The 14,376-nt window shown below is 43.9% G+C and overlaps 1 long non-coding RNA gene across 1 annotated transcript in view; it reads right to left on the bottom strand.

Moving 5' to 3' along the window:
• The window catches only part of LOC126957095 (uncharacterized), a 94,730-nt gene that overhangs the window by 19,338 nt on the left and 61,016 nt on the right, over nt 1-14,376 (bottom strand). The window contains exon 3 of the long non-coding RNA XR_007726641.1: nt 2,926-3,143. This is a non-coding gene — a long non-coding RNA (uncharacterized LOC126957095). The remainder of the gene's footprint in view (nt 1-2,925; nt 3,144-14,376) is intronic.

The raw sequence follows: 14,376 nt of genomic DNA, 5'->3' as shown, positions 1-14,376 counted from the left end.
CTCCTCATCTCTACCTCCCCACGCCCACCCCAAACCCACTCCTTCCAGCCTCTGGTTACCATCATTCTACTTTCCACCTGCATGAGACCAACTTTGTCAGCTCCCACATATGAATGAGCACATGCAATATTTGTCTGTCTGTGAGATTCACTTATGTTAGACATGACTTCTTTCCTGTTTTGCTGGAAAGATCACATATGGACGGACCTTTGGTGACCATTTATATCCTAGTAAACATGTGAATAATATCACAGTGGAAAAATTTCAAGAAAAACAGAAGTAACAAGGAATTCTCTCCCAACCCTACCTCATCCCCTCACTGCCTGAGTTTTGGGGGTTTCTTTTTAAGGGAGAAGAAAAGGTCTTAGAAGAGGGTTGTATTGTATTTTTTTGTGCATCTCAATTTTGCAGGTTTCTCCCCACCCCCATGTGAACATCTCCAGGCATTATGTAAAATAGTTAATCACATCCTTTTCTTTTTTTTTTTTTTTTTTTTTTTTTTTTTTTTTTTTGAGACGGAGTCTCGCTCTGTCGCCCAGGCTGGAGTGCAGTGGCGCGATCTCGGCTCACTGCAAGCTCCGCCTCCCGGGTTCACGCCATTCTCCTGCCTCAGCCTCCCGAGTAGCTGGGACTACAGGCGCCCACAACCGCGCCCGGCTAATTTTTTGTATTTTTAGTAGAGACGGGGTTTCACCGTGGTCTCAATCTCCTGACCTTGTGATCCGCCCGCCTCGGCCTCCCAAAGTGCTGGGATTACAGGCGTGAGCCACCGCGCCCGGCCTAATCACATCCTTTTCAGGTCAGGGTTTAAAGCAGGATGTTATGGATGGAGGTCACCAGACCCCTGGCTAGGGAAGGGGCTGTTGAGAGACAAGGTACATAAAGGGGAGGGGATTTACTTTGGGGAAGATCAATTGTACTATTCTCAGAACAGTGTAACTAGAAAACAGGGTGCACTCAATTCATTGGGCAAGAAAATCCTGCATGTGTTGCAGGGCTTAAGTGGCTGAAGGCCAGCACTATGTTTATCAGTGGGTGGGAAATGGGGAGGAAGCTACACACACCCAGAAGATTCTCTGTAAACAAGCCCGACCCCAGGAGGAAGGAAGTGGCTGTCAGAGAATTAGTAAGGTTCAAAGTTACCCTGGAACATCCTTGTGTTTGAGTTAAAGCTGATGTTAATTTTAATATCAGAGAATAAAATAGATTTTTTCTCCAATACTAGTGATCTTATTGTTTAGTCCAGGAACTAAAGACTTTAGCTAGAAATAGTAAATTCTTTTAAAGGTTCAGATTTCCTAACTGGCAGAAGAGGGCATATCTTCAACAAAGGGTACTGTGTTTATCTTTAAGGGATCTAATTTTACACTGGGGAACAATGAGGGGAAGTGTAAAAACAAGCCTACATCATATCATCTGAAACATTTCTTTCTATTCACATTTAACTGGGCTCTTTTTCTCACTAAATCAAACATACTGTCATTTCTTACCCGCAGTGTCTTTCATAATCTGGCCCAGAATTTTCTCAGTCTCATTTCCCAGCTTTATAGCAGGCAATCTCTGCTTCAGTCTTGGTCTCAATCTCCTGAAAACACACTTAGTCCTATTTGCCAGCCACATCCTCTTCTTGCCTTTTGATTTGTCCCTCCTCTTCCGTTTGAGGACAAAGCCAAATCCTAATTTCCATGAAGACTGCCTCAAGCAGTGAAGGCTTTTTGGCCCCTCCTCTGAAGAGGACACAATGCATGCATCTTTTCTGAGACTAAGACGCACCTACTTGGAAGATTCTGACATACCTGTGTAGATAGCTGGGTAGGTCTGTTTGCATGAACTAAAAACATACTGCTTAAGAGAACAGGGCTGGAGTGCCCTGATAAAGGTTAAGTCAAGGCAGACAGACAAGGTTGGCTAAACCTTGGCTCCAGTGGGCAAAGGTGAAGCTGGGAATGGCATCGTGTCTTCATTCGCATTTTTATTCTGGCTCAGCTCCACCCCCAGAACTCAGGTCTGAGTCTCAAGGAAGAGTGGCTAAAAGCTAAATAAAAAGATGTTTCGTTGAACATGTATTAAGACAGTGAGGCACAAGTGACTTTTCTTTGGGATTACATGAACATAGTAAAACAAAAGGGGAAGAGAGGCGTTTAGGTCAACCTTCTCATTGAACACCCTGGTGCTATGGCATTTTGAGGTCTTCAGGCCACCCATGGGGGCACTTCCTTAAGGAAACAGTGGTCTCTGGAGGAAGTTGTGGCAGTGCCCATAGAAAAGGTTGCCAGATAAATACGCAATGCCCACTTAAATATGAGTTCAGAGAAACAGCAAATAACTTCTTAGTATATCTCATACGACATTTGGGCACAATTATACTAAAAATTATTTGTTGTTTCTCTGAAATTCACATTTAACTAGGTGTTCTACATTTTTATTTGTAAACCTGGCAACCCTACCATAAGGAATGGTTGTGCCTGAAAAAGGTAGAGTGTCCAGGCCAAGCACTGTGGCTCATGCCTGTAATTCCAGCATTTTGGGAGTCTGAGGTCGGTGGATTGCTTGAGCTCAGGAGTTCAACCAGCCTAGGCAACACAGCAAGACCCCGTCTACAAAAAAATTTTTTTGTAATTAGGCGGGCATGGTGGTGTGTGCCTGTGGTCCCAGTTACTTGAGAGGCCGAGATGGGAAGATTACTTGAGCATGGGAGATCAAGGCTGCAGTGAGCCATGTTCAAGCCACTGCACTCCATCCTGAGTGACAGAATGAGACCCTGTTTCCAAAAAAAAAAAAAAAAAAAAGAGCCCAGTAGTGTCCAACAATACTTGGAGCAGGGAATTCTAACATGATAGTTGGGTATTGGCAACTTCCCTTTCTTAAGAAAAAGACAAAGCATTTAGAAGAGAAAGGCTTTTGACCCTTCCATTTGCTTCATACCTTTCAGTCATTCCTGATGCCTGCAGTGATGACAGCTGTCTAGAGGCTGTGAAGTACAAGCAGGAGGATGAAAGGCCAAGAGGCCAAGATGGTGAAGGCAAAGGTTGAAAAGAGCCTGAGTCCTTAAGGACGTTGTCGGGCTCCATCCAGGGAGGCTCAACCTTTCCGAGATACACAGCTGCATGGGGTTGGCTTCAGACCCAAAGAACATTTGAGTCCTATTAGGAAGAAAAAAGAAGGGAATCACTGCTGGGTAGGCCGTCAACAATGTGACTGACAATCTAACCAGCAACCACACAATGTCCACAATGTGTGGACACTGATTCTTTAAAGCTCTGATTATTGACCACAGAACTTTGAGTTTTTAAATACATACACAGATATTAGAAGTCTAGGAAGAAAAAGAAGATAGGAAAGTATAGTGCAATAAAAGTGCCCATACTCCCCTTTACTTGTTTGTTGTTTTCGATTGACTACCAATGTGGTAGAATGTCAAGCATAGTAGACATACTTTTTTTTAAGTACCAAGTTAGTTATTCCCTGAAAGATCAGTGCTCATATTCTTTCTTATCTGCAACCAGGTCACTGGATCCCTTATTTCCCATCTCCCTTACGTACATGCCTGCCTCTGGAACATATCCTTTCAGTAGTCAGGGAGAATTTAAAGATCTATAACCTCATAGCCCCAGGTTAGTCAACCTTGCCATTTATCAGTCATTCATGAACCCACACTAAGCTTTGCATCTGCTTGCCTCCAGATTTCTCCCGTTGTGAGACATTTAATATTTTTGTTGCTGGAGACACTATCAGATGCTCTATTACTTAGGGCCAAAAGCATGCCTAACTGATAGAGAAGCTGCAAGGATTTCTTGATGACTCACATGAGACACCTTTTTCAACTTTCAGAAATGCTTAGGGGAAACTTTCCAGGAAACTGCACACCTAAGGTATCAGGTCAACGAGAGGGCCAGCCAAACGTGGGTTACACTTGGCATTTATCTTGAGAAGTTAATGATACTGGATGTGAGTATGCAGTGAACCTCCACGATTAGCTCCTGAGAGCTCGGAGGGTCTCCTTTATACTTTCCTCTAATGCGCTACTCAGTGTATGATTATTAATTGACTACTTAAAGTATGTAATTGATTCATGGAGCATATCCAACGTAAGCTAAATCTGGAAGGAGGGATTTGGAAGAAGGCGTGGAGTAAGGAGAACACTGTGGGTTAGAAGGTGAGAACAGAGGTCCTGGAGCAAGTCATTAGCACAGCACATTTGGTGCATGGGGACTGGGTCACCTGCAAAGCATTGGTAAGGGTTTTGGTCTGTGGGGAGCAAATGAACTGCTGGACATGCTGCTGGGAGTTAGGAGCTAATGCAGTGGAACACTGGAAGCTACTGCAGTCCTTGAATAGTGGAAGAATATAAAGACAGAAATATCTTAGGGGAATTCATAGCCAGCAGCCAGTAAGAAACATAAAGGTTAAAAGAAATATATTAGAGGCAGAGAGGGCAGTTAGGAACCTCTTAAAGTAATAAGAGGAATGGATTAGGATGGTGCTAGGGAAGCAGGAGGGAAAGCAGTGAATACTAGAAACAGTTCAATTTAATAACTGACAGAAGGCCAGAGAAGAGAATTGTTATTTGCTTGATGTCTACTCTGTGTGAAGCACTTTACATATATCACCCAATTTAGTCCTTGTGAGTTGTATTATTATAACCCCTATCCAGTGGGTAAGACCAATCTGTAAACAGAACAATATTACAGAGTGGCAGCAGTTCTAATAGAGGTTGATATAGGAAAACTATGGGAGGCATTCAGGAAAGAGCCACAGGTCTAGGGAAGGTCTTGAAGGATGAGTAGAAATTTAACAGATGGAAAAGCCAGGAGAGACCATTCTGGATAGATGGGTGGCATGTTTAAGGCATTTCTTTCACAAAATCCTTGCATGTCTTTTGCAGAATTCATCAGTACAAAGGAGTCCCTCTAGTGATGAGATACTTGTGAGATACCAAAAGGACTTTTTGGTGCCCTTAAGTAATACCATGTAGGTAGCTGCCAGTTGGGCATCGAAGAAAAACTATAGCTATAGGCCAGAAGAGGAAACATTTGCAGAGATTCCTGCTGGAATGCAAGCACTGTGATGTGGTGACATGAGAGATAGAAGAGTCCTGAAGTTCTTCCCAGGTCCCTCCTACCTCCATCCTTCCCAGGATCACCCAGGGCCACCTGACCCCACCCCCCACCTGCTCCAACCCCTGCCTGTTCTCCTGTCTACACTAGGGCTACATGTGTTCTGAGCATAAAGATAGAACCAGCATCCTCTGCATCCCTCACCTATTCCCTCTGGAGGCTGACTGCCCTGGGGTCTCAGGGAGACCAGGAGGCTGCAGCTCTCTCCTCTGACACCTTTCTGAATAGCACAGACAACTCTTCTCAAGACTCTCTGAGGCTGTGGCTTTCTGACATTTAGTCTAAGGTCCCTGGGACACAACAGCAGAGGCTTCCCTCCCCTCACCTTTCAGTCATCAGGACAATGTTTGGTTGCTTGTTTGCTTCCTCACCCACCCTTGGAGATAGGCAGGAGGCCTCAGATAACCCCAATCGTGAGAGAGATCATCGTGGTCTCAGAGAACAAATGCTGCAGATGCTGTCATGTCCCTTGCTTGACTGGTTAGAACCTTTTGGTTCCTTTGGGGATGATAAGAAGACACCATGTTCTCCTGTTCTACATTTCATTCAAAATGTTAGCATCGGTTTCTATGTTGTTGATTCTGCCACCACTGCGAACCTATTCTTCCATTGCCACAAATATTATAATAACATTTCTCTTCCTGTTACTTTTGCTTCAAATAATTCCTAAGGAATATATTCAATAGCAGGGGAGCCAGGAGCCTGCAGACCTGCGCTTTGCTTTGGATTGTGCCTCTATCCATCCACTGTGCACCCTTGAACTAGATACCACTCTTGTGAGCCTTGATTTCACCATTTGTTAAAGAGATGTACCAGAGTTTGCTCCCCCTTCCTTAGTCTTTCCTTGAGGACTGGTAGAGACCACATATATTACAGCGACATGGCGTGTATAGAGTATGATAGATGTGCATTGTCATCAGGCAGCAGAACAGCATAGTTAACAGCACAGATGCTGGAGCCACACTGCCAGTTTTCTTCTCTGGAAAATCAGAATAAGGATGAGGACTGAAAGCTCTGAAATCCCCAAAGCCCAGAAAACCAAATGCTTTTTTGTAAGTGGTATACCCAAACTTATTTGGTGTCATATTCAATGTGAAGGTTTTGGTAGGCTTTGTCTAGCCCACTGGCTGCAGAAATGTCCACATGCTTGTTTACTAACTGCTGCCCCAGACCCCTCTGGGAATCATTACATAATATATGGTATAGGCACCATATTGTTTTTCTATGATATGAACAATTCAGTATTGGAAACACATTTGGCCTCAAGGATTTTGGATATAGGATTGTGGGCCTTCAGTACTGAACTCACAGGGCTGCTATGAGCAGTCAGTTGATTTAGCTAAAGCTCTAATAAGAGTGTCTGGCCCACAGTAGGTGCTCAATGGATGTTACCTGCCATTACTGTTTCCTCTGTTATGCAACCCCGAGCACCTTGAACAATTTCCACATTTCCCTGGACCTCCTATTTGTGCCCTGGAACCATTAATGTCTGGATTTCTCTCTATTCAATCATGCAGCACCAGACTCACCTGAAGTTCTATCTTCTCAACTCTCCACCAAAATGCTCTCCTTGTTAGGAATATGGAAATCCTCTCGGTAGCAACCCTCACACCCTTCCCTCTGCCTTCATGGTAGTGAAGGAGGCTGGGAGAGGGCTCTGGGAAGAATCCCAGCAGTGTTTCAGACATCTAGCTCACCTCGACATACTTCCTATGGGCTGCATGGCTAAGATCCCATATGTGTGGGTGCAGCTCTGCTTCCTTTAGAAAAATTAATCCCACCTTTCCAGACCTCTGTTTCTCATGAATAAAACACAACAGTCAGCCTAGATGAGAATGACATGCCTTCCAGCCCCCTGAAATCCTACCTCCTGGACATCTTGGATGCTACTTCAGCAGCCAGGTGATATGAGAGGGAGGATGAAAGCTACCTCACTTCAACTCCAAGTATGGTACATCCAGCCCCAAGAGGGCCAAATGCAAAGCATTCTAGAACTTTGTTACCACAAGACATTAGATCCTCTTTTCGTGACTCCTGGGTACTGAAACCAACCTGACTGTAGAAACAGGCCTGTGGTCATCCTCCGGACAAGTTCAGACATGAACTGGACAGTCCCATGTTCAAGGAGGTCCAGCTGGGAGCTAGAGGGCCGCAGGCAAGGATGCCACGCACTGATTCAGGCAGAGACCAGGCAGCACACTGACCAGTACCGGGATCTGGTCCAAAGACAAAAGAACACTGATGTGGTGAGAGAGGCTGAGGGAGGAGCAGGAGGGGGACTTTGGGGAGTGGCTGTGGTTCAGGGTAGGGTTCTAGTTCAGGAGGGAGACACATATGAGGGAGGGTGTGTGAGGAGAGGGGAAGCATGACAGAAGACTGGTGCTGTAGACTGGGTCACCCAGAGGTGGGGGGAAGCACCATGACCCCAAAATCCTGGGCCCCCAGGGCTGTTTCCTAGAGCACCAAGTGCTGCCATGCTGTGACAAGACACAGTTAGATGCCAGTCTCACCTCCCTGTTATCCTTATGAAAAGAACCCCATTTTATTTTAGAAACGGTCTAACTGATTAAAAACACTCACATCCCCAGAGCCCCAGGTATGTTTAGTAAGATAAGCAGACATTCCTGCAAAGGGCTACAGGAAAATGTGTTAAAGGGGTCAATTTAGTTGGCATTTGCTTTTGCCCTTTATCCTTCCCCTCCCTTTTTTTGTGCATGGAACTCATACAGGATGCTGAAAGAAAAAACAGCCATCTAGTGAGCAGGAAGCCCCAAGCCACAGGCTCAGCCTGGGGGAGCTGAAAGCTAAAAGAAGCCTAAGACCCTGATGGCACTGGAAAAGTCACAAGACAGCCTTGAATGCTCTTGCAGCCTCCTGTCATGTGAGAAAGATAACTCTTCTTTGGTGAATCTATTATATTGGGTTTTTGTTTTACACAAGCAAACCTAATCCTAACACATGTAGAAATGAGAGTAAAGGAGAAGAGGGACAGGCTATGTCAGGTCGTCAGGGAAGGCTTCTGAGAGACAGGACTTTTAAAGGGAGACACGAAGGCTGAGATACCTACCTTACACAATTGTCATGAGGATTAGATGTATTTGGAGACTCTGAAGAGTTGAAGTGAACCCAGAAGGCATAGCTCATCACCCGGACTCCTGCTTTGGAGACTTTATCCTTTCTTTATCCTTTCTTAAGCCCCTGTAGGTGGTGGGCACTTAAGCCACTGATAAGCTTCCTGCCTCCCATGTGTTCTACTTAAGACTTAGTGGGGTTAGGGTAACCCTGAGACCACAGTGGGGAGGTGTCAGTAAATCTAGCTGCAGGAAAGCAGTTAAAAACAACAGGAGAAGCAAGTTAAAGGATGACATGGTGGCTTGCTGAAAATCATCTGCACTTCTAGAAAAAATTTTTCGGATTATGTCAATGGTGGGTCAGTAGCACCTTCACATTCCAAGCACACTTCATTCATTCACTTCCTGAATGTCTGTAGCATGTCAGACACTGTATTAGGTGCTAGAGAAACAAAGATGGATAAAAATACAGTCCTTGGCCTCAAGCATCTTCTCTGGGTGTCACACTTTTAGGGAAATGGGAACCAAAAGATGAAGGGTCTATTTGAGTTAAATACGAGGAAGAGAAAAAACTCTGAATACTGAAATTGCTGTAATTTTGCATCCTCTGACTGATGCTGCAGAAATAATATACCCCAGCTTTTAGGAGACGAGGGGATATTTCCAATCTAGACTGAAGTGGAAAGTTACTAGGATGCTAAAAAATCAGCTTACATAATTACAGGCTGATGTCAAACAAACTATAGAAGGTTCTTAATTTCTAGTATTTCCTTTGGCTGTGAATAAACTACCACTTGACCCAGGTAAAATATGCTGTCTCCTTAGATGGAAAAATACTCAGATGGTGGGAATTTTATGCTATTTATCAACAAGAAGCTGTTGGGTCTTCAGTGATACCCACTGTACCACATTCTGGCCAGCTGACTAAGGTGGCTCCAGCCCACCATATTTCAAATAGCTGATCCTGACAGAAAGGTATTAGAGAATATAGTATATCTGCTCTGTTCTGGGGTATTAAAAAAAGAGTATGCAGTGTAGACCGTGCTTTGGAGTTCATGCTCTGGAGTAAGAACATCTGACTTTGAATCCTAACTTTGCTACCTATAGTTTGTGAGAAGCCAGGTAATTCCTTGGCATCACTGAGCCTCAGGGTCATGAATGACATGGATATGATCATTCCTACCATATAGACTTGTTAAGATGATTAAAAATAATATGCAAAGGATGTTCAGTGCTTGGCACAGATTTAGAGCTCAAATGTGTTGATTGGGGGGAAAATGAGGTGGGGAAGCAAAATGAGGGAATGCAAAATCTTTTGTCAGAGGGATCATCTGGGCTGCAGCCAATTTATCACAAATGGACCTCCTCGTACCAGGTGTAGTCATATTCTCAACAGACCTCAGAGCCAGTTCCACCTCTGTTTTCCCTCATTCTGTCCCAGTCACTGTGAAGCTGCTGGAGAATGTGCGGCTCCCCAGTTATTTAACCAGAGAGCTGTATTTAGGTGATGCTGAATGTTCATTGTAGAGGGCAGACATGTGGGCAGTTCTGGAGGGTCTGTAGAACAAGCAGGTAGGTCCAATGCTCCCTGGGATGACTCTGCTTTGTGATGCTATTTAAAGGTTTTCATGAAAGGCTTCCTTATGTAAAGGCATTGGCTTTCTCATCTCTTCAGTGGAGGTGATTATACCAACCTCATCTGATCACCATGGGAATTAAACCAACGAAAAGCACCCAGCATGCTTACTGGGAGGAAGCAGGCATTCAATAAACATTGCTTTATCCTTTCCCATGACCCGCCCTGGTGTTATGCTGCCCTCAACCAACAGTATTACTGTCCATGTGCTGACAATGTGTGGCAGGAGAAATAAAGGAATCTACTCTTAACCACTTACACTTTAGTTGGAATTACTCTGGTGAGCCAGGTCATCATTTCCTAATTCTTTTTAACTCCGGTGCACGTTAGACTTACTGGGCAGAATTTTTAAAACTACTGATGTCCAGCACGCACCCCTCCTCCCACGCCAAGAGAATCTGATTTAATGAATGGCTCGTTAAAAGAATGAGCACCTCTCTGGCTTTCAGTTTGTTTCTCTGTAAACTGAGAGGCAGAAAGGTAGAGCAACTTACCATGTTGCACAACCAGAGAACACCCCAGGTCCACTGGTGCCAGACAAGGGCGTTCACTGCAATGGATACTGTCTTTAGTTACAATTAGAATATTTTGTCTATCATGGATTGTTTTTGCATTAATTTTGAGTTTTAAAATATTGTATTAAAATATTATTTATCTCGATGATGGAGTTTTCTTGGCACCCCGTTAATTTGCACTTGAGGCCATACCCAAATGTTGGGGAAAACTTAAGAAAAATCCCTCAGCCCATGTGCCTTGAGTCTTGATTCCCATCTCCTCACACGTCCTCTCTCATGTTTGTCTCCCTCCTGAACTATAGCCCTAGCCTGAACCCCAGTCACTCCCCAAATCCCTCTCCTGCTTCCCCATCAGCCCCTCTCATCAGTGTCCTTTTGTCTTTGGACCAGATTCTGGTACTACTCAGTGTGCTGCCTGGTTTCTTTTATTTATTATTTCTTTTTTTTTTTTAATTTTATTTTAGAGACAGGGTCTCACTCTGTCACCCAGGCTGGAGTGCAGTGGCGTGATCCACTCACTGCAGCCTTGAACTCCCAGGCTCAAGTGATCCTCCCGCCTCAGCCTCCCACGTAGCTGAGACTACAGGAACATGCCACCACACCCGGCTAATTTTTAAATTTTTTGTAGAGATGTCTGTCTTGCTGCGTTGCTCAGGTTGGTCTCAAACTCCTAGCCTCAAGAGATCCTCCCACCTCAGCCTCCCAAAGCATTGGGATTACAGGCGTGAGCCACCATGCCTGGCCTGGTCTCTGACTTTAATCAGCGGGTGGCATCCTTGCGCATAGCCCTCTGGCTCCCAGCTGGACCTCCTTGAACTTGGGACTCTCCGATTCATGTGTAGGAATTGCATCTAAAAAGGAAAATGAACTGGACATCCTGTCCTTTTCCCTTTGGAAGTTCATTCTAAGCACCCCCTTCAGTTTTGCGCTGCGTTACCAGGAGTGGTGATGGCCAGTCACAAGAATGAGGATGAGCAGTTGGTCTGTGACTGAGCGGGGCACAGGCCTAGTGAATTTCTGAGGCTTCTCTACAAGAAATCATTTGAGAGTAAACGTAAGACTGGTTAGATTTTGGCTGTGTATCTTCAGCAGCTTAGGCAGCAAATGAAATTCCTCCTGGAAGAAGTACTCATTCTTTATCCTGCCACTAGCTTAGAGTGAGTTTTGACTTTTGCTAGCTTGAAATTTTCAGCCCTTAATAATCTGAACTAGGAAATAAAGGAATGGTAATACTAGAAGAATGCCTTCAGATGTCATTAGACAATTAGCTAACTGATTTGTCTGGCAGGAACACAATCCATATCAGGTTAGGAAATAAGTCAACAGTGTGCAAAAAAAGATTCAGACAAAGTGGAGCCAGAACCAGGTAAAGCCCCTTCCTGGCAGAGTAGACAGATACTGGGGCTCATAGGAAGTACCATAGCCTGTCTGACATCATCTGCCTCAGGGAGTCCTCCCGTCCCCTCAAGGGCACCACTGAATTCTCCACAATTTCTGTAAACTCAATTTTCCTTTCCTTTGATTTCGGTTCCCACTACAACAGAAGCTCCTTTAGGATAAGGACATTCTCAGACTGTGTTCAGTGCTGTATTCTTAGCGACTAGGATCATATCACCCTCCTGATTATAACTTTGCATGATCGTTCCGTTTCCTTCAGAAATAACACTGAAGTCCTTATGTGGCCTGCAGGCCTGAAAGATCTACCCCCTGCTTACTAATTCAACTTCCAGTCAAGTCACCTTTTCGTCAGAAAATGATACCCCCAAATGAAGGCCTCTTTATAAAGCAGCCCCCAGAGTAAAAGATGTTCTCTGACATTTTCCTGCCCTCCTGTCTCTGGCCCCTCATTCTCCCCCAAGACCAGCCATAGAAACTAGAATCTGTCTTCCCCAAGGCATATCGTAGAAACCAGAATCCCTTTTCCCCAAAGCCAGCCATAAAACCTAAAAATATTACTCTAACTTCCCCCAAGCCTTTCTGTGTAAAAACTGGCCACAAAAAAAAAAAAAAAAAAAAATTGTCTAGGCCAGGCGTGGTGGCTCATGCCTGTAATCCCAGCACTTTGGAAGGCCGAGGCAGATCATTTGAGCCCAGGAGTTTGAGATCAGCCTGGCCAACATGGTGAAGCCCTGTCTCTACTTAAAATAAAAACATTAGCTGGGTGTGGTGGTGCGGGTTTGTGGTCCCTGTTACAAGGGAGACTGAGGTGGAAGGATCACTTGAGCCCTGGAGGTTGAGGCTGCTGTGAGCTGAGGTCACACCACTGCACTCCAGTCTGTGCTCACTGTAAGCTAGTGGCAGGATAAAGAATGGATACTTCTTCGAGGAGGAATTTCATTTGCTTCTTAAGCTGCTAAAGAGACACAGTCAAAATCTGACCAATCTTAAGTTTAATTTTGAAAAAATTTAAAAAAGTTATCTGACTTACCTTGTTTGATTGTAGGTCATAAGACCCTCATTTCAAGAGGGTCCTGCTGCATACCCAGAAGGAAGGAATGCTACACAGAGAAGCTAAGAGGAATCCAAACAGACAGACCTTGCTGGACTTCCCTACTCAGTCCATTAACATTAGCTTATCCCTTTCTGTCCAGTCATTTTTCTCCACAGCTGTCCATACTTCATTGAAACTAAGCCTAAAAATAGGCAGTTTCCCCTGTATCTTTGGGTCTTTATTCTGAAGGCTCCTGTATACAACTATAATCAAATAAATTTGTATGCCTTTTCTCTTATTAATCTGTCTTTTGTCAGTTGATTTTCAGTGAACCTACAGAGGATAAAAAGAGATTTTACCTTGGCCTCTACAGTTCCAATATATCCATTTCCCTCTCAAAGACCCTGACACAGAATAGGTACTTACAAATTACTTGTTGAACGGATATGTGATGAATGAATGAATGAACTTTTGCAGCATGTATGACCCTGTCCTAGACTAAAATATGAAGATGGGTCTCCCCATGCTCTCCCTAGTAGGTGTTCTCTCCTTGCTTGTGCCAGTGGCCAAGCACTGCCCATTAGCTGCCTAGGCCTCCTTAAATGCTCCAGCCTTGGGTTTGACAGTCTAGATAGTGCCCCCATAAAATGCTAAAAGCTGAAATGTGAAGTGCTGCACATAATATTTAGCTTTTAACAGATGTACACCATTCTAAATACTATGGGAACATAGGGCATCATAGACAGTATAGGGAAATGATTTATGTGTGGACATGAGTGGTCATTCACCCCACAGGGCAGCCATCTGGCCTGTCATCTGTGCAGGGGGCAGATCCTGGCATACTTATTGTATTCCATTTAAACCAGGTTCATCTAGAGTTTTCATGTTCTCTCGATCATTCTGACGATATATTGGCTGTCTTGCACTATTTTCCCTTCTAACATACAACAGAAGTAACTGAAAGTGCATATGTCACAATGTCAATAGTGCTTACATTTAGGTGTTGAGATAGGAGTGTTTTTAGCATTTCCCTCTTACATGTATCTATTTTAAAATTTATCTTTATTGACAATATATTACTTTTATAATTTTAGAATACTTGAAGTATTACTTCACGTGTTGTCTTTTGTGTTTATATATATTTCAATTGTGTAAAGCTGAGCTGTTGAGCGGTGTCCACTAATGGCCTGTGAGTACTTAAATTTAAATGAATCAAAATGAAATTCACTATAAGGAACTTAAACAAATTTACAAGTGAAAAACAAATAACCCCATTATAAAGTGGCCTAAGGACATCAACAGACAATATTCAAAAGAAGACATACATGCTGCCAACAAGCAAATGAAAAAATGCTCAACATCTCTAATCATTAGAGAAATGCTATTCAAAACCACAGTGAGATACCATCTCATCCTAGTTAGAATGGCCGTTATTAAAAAGTCAAAAAATAACAGATGTTGGCAAAGTTGTGGACAAAAGGGAACACCTATACACTGCCAGTGGGAATTTAAATCAGTTCAGCCACTGTGGAAAGCAGTTTGGCAATTTCTCAAAGAATTTAAAACAGAGGCCAGGCGTGGTGGCTCACGCCTGTAATCCCAGCAC

The sequence above is a fragment of the Macaca thibetana genome, chromosome 6 (assembly GCF_024542745.1).
Source record: "Macaca thibetana thibetana isolate TM-01 chromosome 6, ASM2454274v1, whole genome shotgun sequence".
Classification (NCBI taxonomy): Eukaryota; Metazoa; Chordata; class Mammalia; order Primates; family Cercopithecidae; genus Macaca; species Macaca thibetana.
This window is presented reverse-complemented; position numbering and strand designations above follow the sequence as displayed.